The sequence below is a fragment of the Myxine glutinosa genome, chromosome 12 (genome assembly GCF_964187855.1).
Source record: "Myxine glutinosa chromosome 12, kmMyxGlut1.1, whole genome shotgun sequence".
NCBI lineage: Eukaryota > Metazoa > Chordata > Myxini > Myxiniformes > Myxinidae > Myxine > Myxine glutinosa.
Genome location: NC_136272.1, coordinates 50418576 through 50430750, shown reverse-complemented (window position 1 = coordinate 50430750; position 12175 = coordinate 50418576).

Sequence of the window (12175 nt, the reverse complement as noted above, 5' to 3'; positions counted from 1 at the left end):
GGGGGAGGGGAGGAGTGGGGGGGGAGGGGAGGAGTGGGGGGGAGGGGCGAAGAGGGGGGGGAAGGGAAGAAGAGGGGGGTGGAGGGGAGAAGAGGAGGGAGGGGGAGGAGGGAGAGGGGAGAAGAGGAGGGAGAGAGGATGGAGGGTCGAGGGGAGGGGGGGGGGGCTAACTTGGCAAGCGATAGCAGGATTTTTACTTTTATTTTTTACCTCAATGAGGGCTATATATATAGTCCGTGCTTGGAGCCTTCAAGTTCAACATAAAGTTTTTTATCGAAAAATAATGCAGATGTATAACAATCCACCAATGCAAGTTCAGAAATGAATGCAGATCCTTTACTTTGCGATACAAACGCAATTCCCGCCATTTCCACTCACGATCAAGGCCTCCAGAGTGATCGCGCCTCTTCTTCCTCCTTCATTCAACTTCGTCTCACTTCTTTGCACTCAAAATGCATGAAATTCTGCCGCATGAAATTATGTAGAGGCCTCGTCGGGGGGATATAAGGTAGATAAGGAAGGCGTTGTAACAGAAGAATCAAAATAAACGTAGAAGTACAAAAGGAAATTGGAGCTATTCTGGACCCACAGCCAAACCCGACAAACCATTGCAATACACCCTGAACGTCTAGCGCCGCCACAAACTACACCATGGAATTGCAGCTGGCGCGGTTTTTTTAAACCATTGATATTAAAATAAAACGTAGCCTAAAACCACTGGGATTTTATGCTGATTCCGAATCTGTGTCCAAAACTTTTCTCCGATGTGTAGTTCTTGAGTTTTAAGCGGACATCCAGACAGACACACACATACACACACAGACAGACACGCCTCCTTTATATATAGAGATTTTAAATAATTGGTCCCCTAATAAAATTGGTATAAATTAAAGAAATTTGAAAAATTTTTGATGTAGTCAGTAATCTCTGGGTGAAGCGGACCAAGTCTCCCACATTGGTTCTTGGATCAGGTTTTTGCACCAAAATATATTGGGCTCTTTGCGGTCTAGGAGGAGCTCTAAGTGAGGAGGATCTGGTTTTGGCAGTGGTCCAGGCACAGCCTGCATAACATCCCTCCAGGAAGATGGTGCAACAGTTTGCCTACACCAGGATGACAGTTTATAGTTGGCCTGGTAATGGAGTCCAGACGAGACAAAGTAGGGTGAGTATGCTACCTCTGAATATCATGTCAGCTCCATCTTAAGCACACGCCACGCAAAACCTTTAGTACTAAAATATTTTGTGGATTTTACCATCTCTTCTGGTGAGACAAGTTTGATACAATCAAGTTGAAAGTGAACAAACTAGGCCAGGCCAGAAAGCATAAGCATAGTTTAAGGAAGCATTTTGCACATAGTCATGAATGCACCAATTTTTCACACTTGACAAAGCATCACTCATGCAAGACAGGAGTTTAGGATATGTCCAGGGCTCCATTATTATGTGATGGTCACATTACATTTCAAAGTCGTAGACCGATTTATTGACTCTATATGGAATACTGGAAACATTCAGGTTAATTATACCATGGCTATATTACCATCTATAAGTTCGTCATTTAATGCCACAGTATGGGGCTGAACCTGTGCCATTCAAGTACATACCGAAAGCGGTGCCAGAATGGGCAGAGACTACATTTTGCATATTTATGAAGCCTATCCAATTACATGCGGCCACAATTCAGCACCCGGCCAATGCACCACCTTCGGCCTGTGGTTGGGCTTTCTATGGGCCTGCTGGAGCATCTCTGATAACCTTTCATCTGCAAATCTGCTCCATGATATGCTACTTCCATTATCACTCTTCTCTAGTCAGTTTGGTGAGCAACCGGGCACAAAGATATGCCCGTCCTGCCCTAGATACGTCTAAGACTGCCAGGAGGTGAGGGGGGAACGTGATCAAGAAACGCCTTCCCATTGTTTCTCTTGGCCCAGGCTGGCCTATCCACAGAGCTTGACCAGGTGCCAAAACTGGCCACTTTCACTCACCACCACTGGCAATGTTACAGGAAACAACACAGTATCCCCGTCGTATTGCCGGAGTTCTTAAGGGCAAGGCGTAAAGAAAAAACGGCTCACAGCGAGTGCATCGCGCTTTCCTGTCTTCCTACACCACAATAAAGGCCTTGGGAAATTGACGCTGGTTTCCTGCTTTTGGTGGGCTGTCCGGTTTTAGTTTCTCACTGCAGATGAGTCAAGTGTCAAGCCTCTCCAGCAGGAAATAAGAAATGAATCAAACTTTCCTCGTCGAATCTCAGTTGCTAACAAGAGCAGTATTCAACAAGACAGACATTTAAAAAATTTCTTCCAAGAATCGGTTTAAAAGGGCCAAGAACCTGGAAACTATTATGGTAATTTTTTTTTTCAGAATAAATACTGTGGATAAACTTGTTATTCCTGCCAGTGGCAAATGCAGGCCTCCCTGAAATATGTAAACAAAATTAAGTTATTTATTTGAAACCTACGAGATGCTCAGTCATGGAGCAAATAACCCATCAGACAGCAGAAGTAAACATTGTGGGAGTGCCGCCCATGCATCTCTTAGGTTGAGCGTTCGCGAATGTGAAACTTTGTTTATTCATTTCATTCTCATGATTATACAGATTATACAGAGCAGCAAAGGGTTAATTTTATACCCAAAGCAGTCGTATCTTTCTTCAATCCTCATTGTATCGCCCAACCACTCGGGCCGTGACAAAAAAAACAACGAAGAGACTTGATAGGGCACGCACAACAAAAGGCCAGTGGTCCCCCGACAACAGGCTACAATTCCGTCAACAACAAACTGCCGCAGATGTACAAATGTGATCATACAATATGCTTCAACACTCCATTTGGCAACGCCTGGCACGCTGTGCAGCACAAGCGATATTACCCAAGGATTCACAACAAAGACTGCAAGGCTGCCCGATTTTGGCAAGGCCACAAGATGACATCAAACCACAGCACTTTGATGCGCCTCGCTGCCGTGTTATTTTGAACTGTAGGGTAACGTACACATTTGAGGCGGGCGGCAATCGCTGAACTCTTCGCAGCTCTACCGAAGCCAAGTCTTGCGCACCAAATCTTCTTGTGTTTATGAAAAAGAGACAAGTTTGTTGTCAATGACAGGATGCAAAACCGGCTGCCAATGCACGGTTTGCTATTTATTTCTTCCTTTAGCTCCTCGAGTCAACAGCTTGGTGCACAATGGCTGCGATCTTTTTTATGAATGCATTCTCACCGAGTTTGCTATGTGCAATTGTATGACGGAAACCATAAAAATTCATCAATCAACCACTTAGCACACTTAGCATCAATCAACCACAGCAACTGTCAACCATGACACCAATTGGATGCAAGGGCTCCTTAAATCTTCTTTTCGAAGTAGAAAACAAACCACAACGCTTTCCCAATAGACAAGCTATCCCTGGCAACCTTGTCAATCATGTGGTTTACTTAAAAGAGGACTCTAATTGGCATATGTACGTGTGGCTTTCCAGAAATACATCATTGTGTGGATGGGACATGGACAAGATATTAGGCCAGGCATTCAAGGTAGTCGGCTGGTTTGTCCTATCTTGCCCTAACTGCTCTCTTATTAAATGTGTGTAGATCTAATGAGGTAACCTTGCTGTGTGCCGATAATGTTAATTAGCTGGCTGGAGGTGCACTTTCACACTGGAGGTAGGGTTCGCAGGAAATGGGCGTGAAAACGCTAATTATGGACATCATCGCCCCTGCGGAGAAAGGTTGCATTTCCTTCGGAGGGCGTGAGGACCTGCTGGCTGTGTTAAAAGTGGGGCTGAGAGTTGAGTACATGTGAGGAGAGAGTTACAGGGGTCTCAGGATGTGTCAAGCCACTCGCCGCTCGAAGAGCACCGGATCAGGGTCTCGCTTCCTCTCCCAATAGGGTCTTGCGCGCGTAAACCGGATGCTGCCCGATGTGGAGTGGCACATGTACTCCGAACGTAAAACGAACAAATAAGAATTTGGTCAGGTGACAATCAAGTGCAATCTGGTTTTTAGTGGTGCCGACAGATTGTACGTATTGTGCGATTAAGAAGGCATCAATTTAATAATAATCTTTTAAAGAAGAGGAATCCATCGTATCAGCCAAACCTGAGCTACCATGTCGATGCAAGCCAATGCTGAGAGCCCCTGCAGAGAATACAAATAGTATTTCACAAAAAGTGCTGAAAGTTGAAGAGGTGTGAAGGCCAAAGCTATTACTGCAGTCCTGTGCAGCTTCGGAAACAATCTTGTCCAAGGGGCCTCTTGAATAAGGCAGATAATAAGCATGATATAAGAAAATACAATGTGATCGCACAACCGTTGACAACGTGATAAGGTACAACAGATATTGACCGTCATTCTGCTCCGTTTTTTGCAATTATAAGAATGAAACAACAGACTTTCAAGGCAACTGGCACTCTACTACATTCATCAATGATGATTTTAGACTATGATGCAGCAGCGACTGGCTCACTCGAGATAAATTCCAAAACGATCGGTCAAACGGGAGCCATTGTGATCCAACTTTGGCGACCGTTGGGCTGACAGGATAGCCGAAAGGTACGCGTGCACTCGCCTCTTATCTGTCTGTCCTGAGTTTGAATCTCAGGCCAGATATAAACTATCATCGTAGTGTTTCTCAGGTAGGGCAGTTCATCAATATGTGTGCTGTCCCTCAAATGGACATTCACCTGGGTGTCCCATCTGCCATGATGTCCTTTGTCCACCTGTGGCTGGTAGGCAAGCCTTTACCGACACCATGAACAAATTTCAAACTCCTGCTCTAAACTATAGGGGGCACTGCAACAGTAGAAAATAGGGAGGAAAAACCTTTGGATATTTCTTTTGTTCATGTCTGATTTTCAAACTTCATGACGTCCACTTTGAAGAGGAAAATAATGACAATAAACAAAGTGAACCAAATAAAGCTCTGCCTACCCGGAGTGGCACATGTTTATCGGTGTTTTTTGGAGAGTTGAGGCTGCTGGGTTGTTGCTGCTGCTGTTGCTGCTGCTGCTGTTGCTGTTGCTGTTGCTGTTGCTGCTGCTGTTGCTGCTGTTGCTGCTGTTGCTGCTGTTGCTGCTGCTGATGTAGGAGGTATTGCCTCGCCGCCACATGGAGGGCCTGCAAACAAGCACAGGTAGCCAGCCGAATCAATTGTGGCAATAACTGCAGTTTGTGAACCATCTTTGCCAGCAATGTCACAAGATATACTCTAAAGAATCATGGAACGTTTCCTTAAATCGATCAGTGGAATGAAACGTGAGATTCGAAGCTAAGAATGTCAGAGTAAACCCTTGAGTGTGTCAAATACAAGTGCATTGCCAGTACGCAGAATCTCCAGGGTGGATAACACATGGATGGTTGTGCTTTTACTTCTTGCAATGCAATGACATATGATTGGAAATGAAATAAATAAATAAAAATAGCGTCAATCTAGTTTTTTTTAACAACAACAACAACAATGTTCTTAACAACAAATGACCAATAGGAAACATGTTCTTTATGAAGCAAGTAACACCGTTGAGTATTTTGGAGAGTTAAAGGAGCAAAAAAAGATGAAATCACGTGATGTATGAACGAGTGATCGAATTTCGATCATGGAAATGTGTCGTGGCATCTATGGACGTTTTGAGTGCAAGCAATTTGCTCTGTGTACTATAAGCTCCACAACACTTGAAATAGAAATTGAAAAACAACAGAAGAACCCATTTGGGCAGGTACTGCTCAAGATGTGAGAATCAACTTTCGTAAACTTTACAAAGTTCATGACCCACACATTAGGATTGCACTTCTGGTCATATTAATCTAAGAACGAGCTCCAAGCTGATGAGATCAAAAGGGCAAAGCTGTCCTTACATGGATGGTTCCTTTGCTATCCTTAGCCATTTCCAAAATTCTCATCCTCCAGACGGAATTTGGAATTCCTGGTGAATTGTTAGTGAGGGTAGCAGGAGAATATTTGGAAAGAATAGCAGCAGTAATTCCTTTTTGGAGAAAGGGTGACATGATATAATGTCTGATAATTGCCGACATAGTGTAAGCCAGAAAAATATTAATGGACACTCGCAATAAGGTACAAATAATTTTCAATCAAACGTGTCGACTCAGACCGTATATTGCAACTAGAAGGAAACTCGGTAGAGCACGTACCTCCACCAGACTGAACAGTTTACCTTTTGTACCCCACTAATAGGTTGGATCTGGAATCCGTACCTGAGCTGACCCATAATCAGCTCGGGTCCGGATCCCAGATCCAACCTATCAGTGGGGTACAAAACGTAAACTGTGGTGAAGAATCACTTTGATAATAAAAAAATTAAAAACTCGTATCCACATCCAGATCTTCACCAAAATCGAATCAAATCGTCCTTGTCATACACTCAACTTGTCCATCAGAATCCGTCCACAACTTTTTAAGATATCCTGCTCACAGACAAACAGACAGGGGCGAAAACACAACATCTGCCCATCTTCAGTGGCAGAGGTAATGGCTCACCTTGAAAAGCTAAATTACTTAATAAAGGTTAATCAGATTACTTACTTGCTTACTTTTCAGCCCATAGGGCCGCACCAAGATTCCTCCATCTTATTTGATCTTGAGCAATCCTCTCTGCACATTTCAGAGAAATTCCCTTTTCTTATCAAAGTCCATTTTCAGCAATACTCTTCCTTGTATTCCTTGATCTCTCCTCTTCCTTTTCTACATTGGTGTCCAAAAGATGGCTTCTTTAGTCAGATGTCCCTATTTGCGTCGAATTACTTGTCCTTCCATCGCCATCTTCAGTGCCGGATTAAGCCTCGGCTGGCCCTATGGCACATTTTGAAATTTTAGAGAATGGCCTGAACAATTTAAATTAGATCTCGGGCTCATGGAAATGGACCCCAGACAAAAGATGCACTGATTCATGAACAAAATATTTAATACAAAAAAAGGCAAATATTTAATGTGAAAAGAAACTACTTTCAAACTAGTTTAGTCTATACAATTTGCAGTGTATGAATGTATGCATGACAAAACACGCACAGATCTTTTATTATAAAATACAAACCACATTAAACACTATACAGTGATGTAGCGCACCTTGAAAATATTTGCGAAAATTGAGATACATATATTACCCTGGCAGGGACAGAAATTAGAAATAATTTGTTTAAAATAATAAAAATTGACGAAAACTGCTTGCCCATTTTTGTGGCCCGAATTTTTGGCTGGCCATAAGGCACATGCCTTGTCTGCCTGATGGTTAATCCGGCACTGGCCATCTTCATTCTTTAGCCTGTGCCACAATGTCTTCTTCTCTCGCCCTCAAAATTATTTCCTCATTTCTTACCCTGCATGGGGATTGACAAGCCCTGGTGTTGGGCTAGCGGCTAGGGTGCCGGCTTAGGATCCAAGGATCCTGGGTTCGAATCCCGGTCGATTGCTGAATTAACGCCAGGGGGGTTGACTCAGCCTGTCATCCTTCCGAGGTCGGCGAATTGAGTACCAGTTCACTGGTAATTCCCTGTTTGTCGTTAAAGGCGGCAAAAAGGGTTGGCGTCAGGAAGGGCATCCGGCCGTAAAACATTGCTTCAAAAAGGGGACCGAAAAGCAACAACCACGGTTCCCGAAAAAGGCCAACCCCCGCTTTGCGGGGAAAAATGGCCTCTAAAGGTGGTTTTTACCCTGTTTGTACAGAAAATCTTTAGAATTCTTCTCAAACATCAATGGTGGAAGATTGTCAGTTTGCGTTCCATTTCATTGTTTATTACCCTCGCAGGAGGAGAGGGTGTTGCATTTGGGTCTGTTTGTCTGTTTGTTTGTCTGTTTGTCTGCACAGAATAAATATGATTTTCTCGGCAACCGTTGGTCCGACTGACAGGAAATTTCCACCACAGGTGCAACTCCACCTGTAGAATTTTATAATGAGAATTATGACGTCATATGTCAGTCACGTGGTGTGGGAGCCATCTTGTAAAAACCGAAAAACTTTGCACCTCAATATCTCCGAGAGTGCTGAATAAAAAAATTGAGACATGGCTCATTGTAAAGAACTCTCCATGGGGAATAAAATATGTTAATGATGATGTCAGAGGTGCCTCTGTTATGACGTCATAATTAGACAAGTACAAAACTTCATCCGATCAAGATGAAATTTATTGAGCGTCATCTAGGGATAAATTGGTGGGGGAAAAAAATTAATGATGACGTCATCTGTCACGTGGTTCGGCCGCCATATTTGTTTTTAACACAAAAGCCTTAAAAACCACTGAAAACATCCTGGCGAGGGTCTGCAGTCTGTGATTGCTCTTTCTTGTTTTCCATGTTTCTGCACCGTATAATAACACTGATGTGACATTGGAATTGAACAGTTTCATCTTCGTTTTTAATGATAGATATCTGAAGTTCCAAACTTTCATGTAGATTTAAACATTGCTTGAGCGTTTGCAATTCTAGTTAATAGATCACTTTCACTAACTCATAGTTTATCGATAACAGATCCGAGATAAATGAACTTGTAAACTTCATCTACTTCCTCTCCTTTCATCGTAAATCACAATCTTCCTTTCATCATCAGTATTTATCTTCATTTTCTTTGTCTTTCCCATGTTCACCTTCAAACCCATCTTCTTTGCACTCCTACACATTCCTTTTGTCTTTATTTTTACATCGTCATACACTTCTGATACCAAACACAGGTCATCAGCACAGAAAATATCTTACAATTGATTTTCACTTATCCACTTGATACCAGTTTCCTTTCCTTCCATCTCATTACCCAGTCAAGCACAATCAGGGACAACTTGGGTGACAACATGTATCCTTGTTTTTGTCCGCTTCTAACTTCAAACCAGGGAGAAAAGTCTCCATCATGGATAACGCTGCAAATGCATCAATCATACAACAAACGGATCATTGTAATTTTCCCCGGTATCCTATAAAGTCTTAGCAGCCTCCACAAACTCTCCATACGTACAGTCAAGTGCTTTCTTGAAATCAAGGAAAAAAAACCTTTTTGAAATAGTCAGGTTCACTATGTTTTTTCGTTCAAAATTTTGGTAGATTAGCAAAACTATACATTTTTGGAATATTCAGAGCATGAGGAATCCAAAAATTAATGTTTACATTTGCGTAGACACCTTTGCGAAAATGACACTCAGGACAGTGATGAAGATCTGTAAAAGCATATTCCTGAACGGTATAGACCTCGTAGATCCTGTGTATAGGACTTATAGTTCAATCTGATACTACCTATAACTTCCTATTACAACCTATAACTTCAAAGGACTTGCAATATCATGTATTATGTAATACAGTTATATCACAAATATAAAGACAATGGTTTTCAATTACCTTTGTTTGTTGCTTTTCTATAATCCTGAGCACTATTTTGAGGCCTTTATTGGATTCCTTGACCCAGAAAACATAGGATTAGCATATTTAATTAAGTCTCTAGGTTGACTAGAAGCCGAGATCGCGCAAAATATGTATTTTATGGCGGCCATTTTCAAAATCCAAAATGGCGGCCATGCAGGTGTCTGTGCAAATGCCAACATTGATTTTCAGATTCTCCATGCTCTGAAGATTCCAAAAATGTACAGGTTTGCTAATCCCAAATTTTTGAAAGAAATTATATTTGTTAACATAGTGAACCTGACTATCTTCATCACTGTCCTGAGTGTCATTTTCGCAAAGGTGTCTACGCAAATGTAAACATTAATTTTTGGATTCCTCATGCTCTGAATATTCCAAAAATGTATAGTTTTGCTAATCTACCAAAATTTTGAACGAAATTATATTTGTTAACATCGTGAACCTGACTAAAACTCCAAACGTTGTTCTTTGAAGGCATATATATATATATATATATGAATATAAATGCCAGCATATAAGACCCGTCGCTTTGCTGACGGAAATACCAATCTTTGCTGTGATGGCTAATCTAGGGGGGAAGAAAAAAAAAAAGGATTCCTGGGAGATCCTGCTCTCCGTGCAGGGATAACCAACCTGGAGCAGTGTTGGCATTTGCAGTTTTGACACGCGTGTCCATGTACCCATTAAAAAAAAATTTTTTTTTTTTTTTTTTTTTGCATCACAAACACTCCCGGAAGTTACCCAAATCCACCGTATTTGGATTTATTGAAATCCGTTAATCCGTTCTCAAGTTATAACATGACAAACAGACAGAGGGGCAGACACGGCTCCTTTTATAATATATATATAAAAACCACCTTTAGAGGCCATTTTTCCCCGCAAAGCGGGGGTTGGCCTTTTTCGGGCACCGTGGTTGTTGATGTTTTTGTTGGTCCCCTTTTTGGAGCAATGTTTTACGGCCGGATGCCCTTCCTGCCGCCAACCCTTTTTGTCGCCTTTTACGACAAACAGGGATTTACCAGTGAACTGGTACTCAATTAGCCGACCTCGGAAGGATGACAGGCTGAATCAACGCCCCTGGCGTTAATTCAGCGATCGACCGGGATTCGAACCCAGGATCCTAGGATCCTAAGCTGGCACCCTAGCCGCGAAGGTGAAAAAAGGCGAAGGTGATTCTGTCTGTCTGTCTGTCTGTCTGTCTGGGGTGTGGCTTACTCCGTTTGCAGAGTAGCTCCACCCATAGCTCCACCCATTCTTGGAGAGGCTTCATGTAAACAAATATCCACCATTTTATAAACTCGAATAGCTTTGAGGCCTGTTTAGTTAGGCCCGTGCTGTCTTTCTCTCTCACACAGATTTATTTCAACTCAAATTCGATATATCATTTCATTTTTAACAGTCGCTAACATAGTTTTAGACACGGTTGAAAAAAACCGGGAAGAAAATCCGATGAAAGTTTCCGTTTATAGAACGAAATGAATTCTCAAAGGCCTGTAAAATAAAGCCCATTCATTGAGTCACCCTCACGATTTTATATCGAATTCACCATCTGATTTAATTTTTATCGATGGTTTTAGACTCGGTGTCAGAAATAATTGAGAACATTCACGCACACACGGGAAAATGCAGAGATATATTTTTTTTAAATCGCGCCATGATGATACACGAAAATACACCGCCTAATATAAGTCGGGGAAAATGACGACATATATTAAAATTCGCTCTTTCTTTTCCGTTAAGATATATTACTTTTCCGTTTGATGACAGTCGTCACAAAAACGTCAACAATGATGCCGACAGATATTTCTTCATTCTTATTTCATTCAACATTATTATCTGGAAGTAAAGGTTCACGTGTTCATTTCACATGTGAAAAAACAAACTCCATTTCACGTGTGCATGGACGTGTCATTCACATTTGTAAAATATATAAATTAACAGACGGGAAATTGCTGAGAGATATTTCTTCGTTTTATTTTATTAGTTACGAGCAGAAGTACCCGGCGTTGCCGGGCGGGGGAAGGAGGAGGGGAGGAGGGAGGAGGGAGGAGGGAGGAGGGAGGAGGAGGGGGAGGAGGGAGGAGGGAGGAGGGAGGGGGAGGAGGAAGGGGGGAGGAGGGAGGGGGGAGGAGGAAGGGGGGAGGAGGGAGGGGGGAGGAGGAAGGGGGGAGGAGGGAGGGGGGGAGGAGGGAGGGGGGAGGAGGGAGGGGGGGAGGGGGAGGAGGGAGGGGGGGAGGGGAGGAGGGAGGGGGGGAGGGGGAGGAGGGAGGGGGGGAGGGGGAGGAGGGAGGGGGGAGGGGGAGGAGGGAGGGGAGGAGGGAGGGGGGGAGGGGGGAGGAGGGAGGGGGGGAGGAGGGAGGGGGGGAGGAGGGAGGAGGGAGGGGGGGAGGAGGGAGGAGGGAGGGGGGAGGGGGGAGGAGGGAGGGGGGGAGGGGGGAGGAGGGAGGGGGGAGGAGGGAGGGGGGGAGGGGGGAGGAGGGAGGGGGGAGGGGGGAGGAGGGAGGGGGGAGGAGGGAGGGGGGAGGAGGGAGGGGGGAGGGGGGAGGAGGGAGGGGGGAGGGGGGAGGAGGGGAGGGGAGGAGGGAGGGGGGATGGGGAGGAGGGAGGGGGGAGGGGGGAGGAGGGAGGGGGGAGGGGGGAGGAGGGAGGGGAGGAGGGAGGGGGGAGGGGGGAGGAGGGGGGGGAGGAGGAGGGAGGGGGGGAGGGGGGAGGGAGGGGGGGAGGAGGGGGGGGGAGGGGGGAGGGAGGGGGGGAGGAGGGAGGGGGGAGGGGGAGGAGGGAGGGGGAGGGGGAGGAGGGAGGGGGAGGGGGGAGGGGGAGGGAG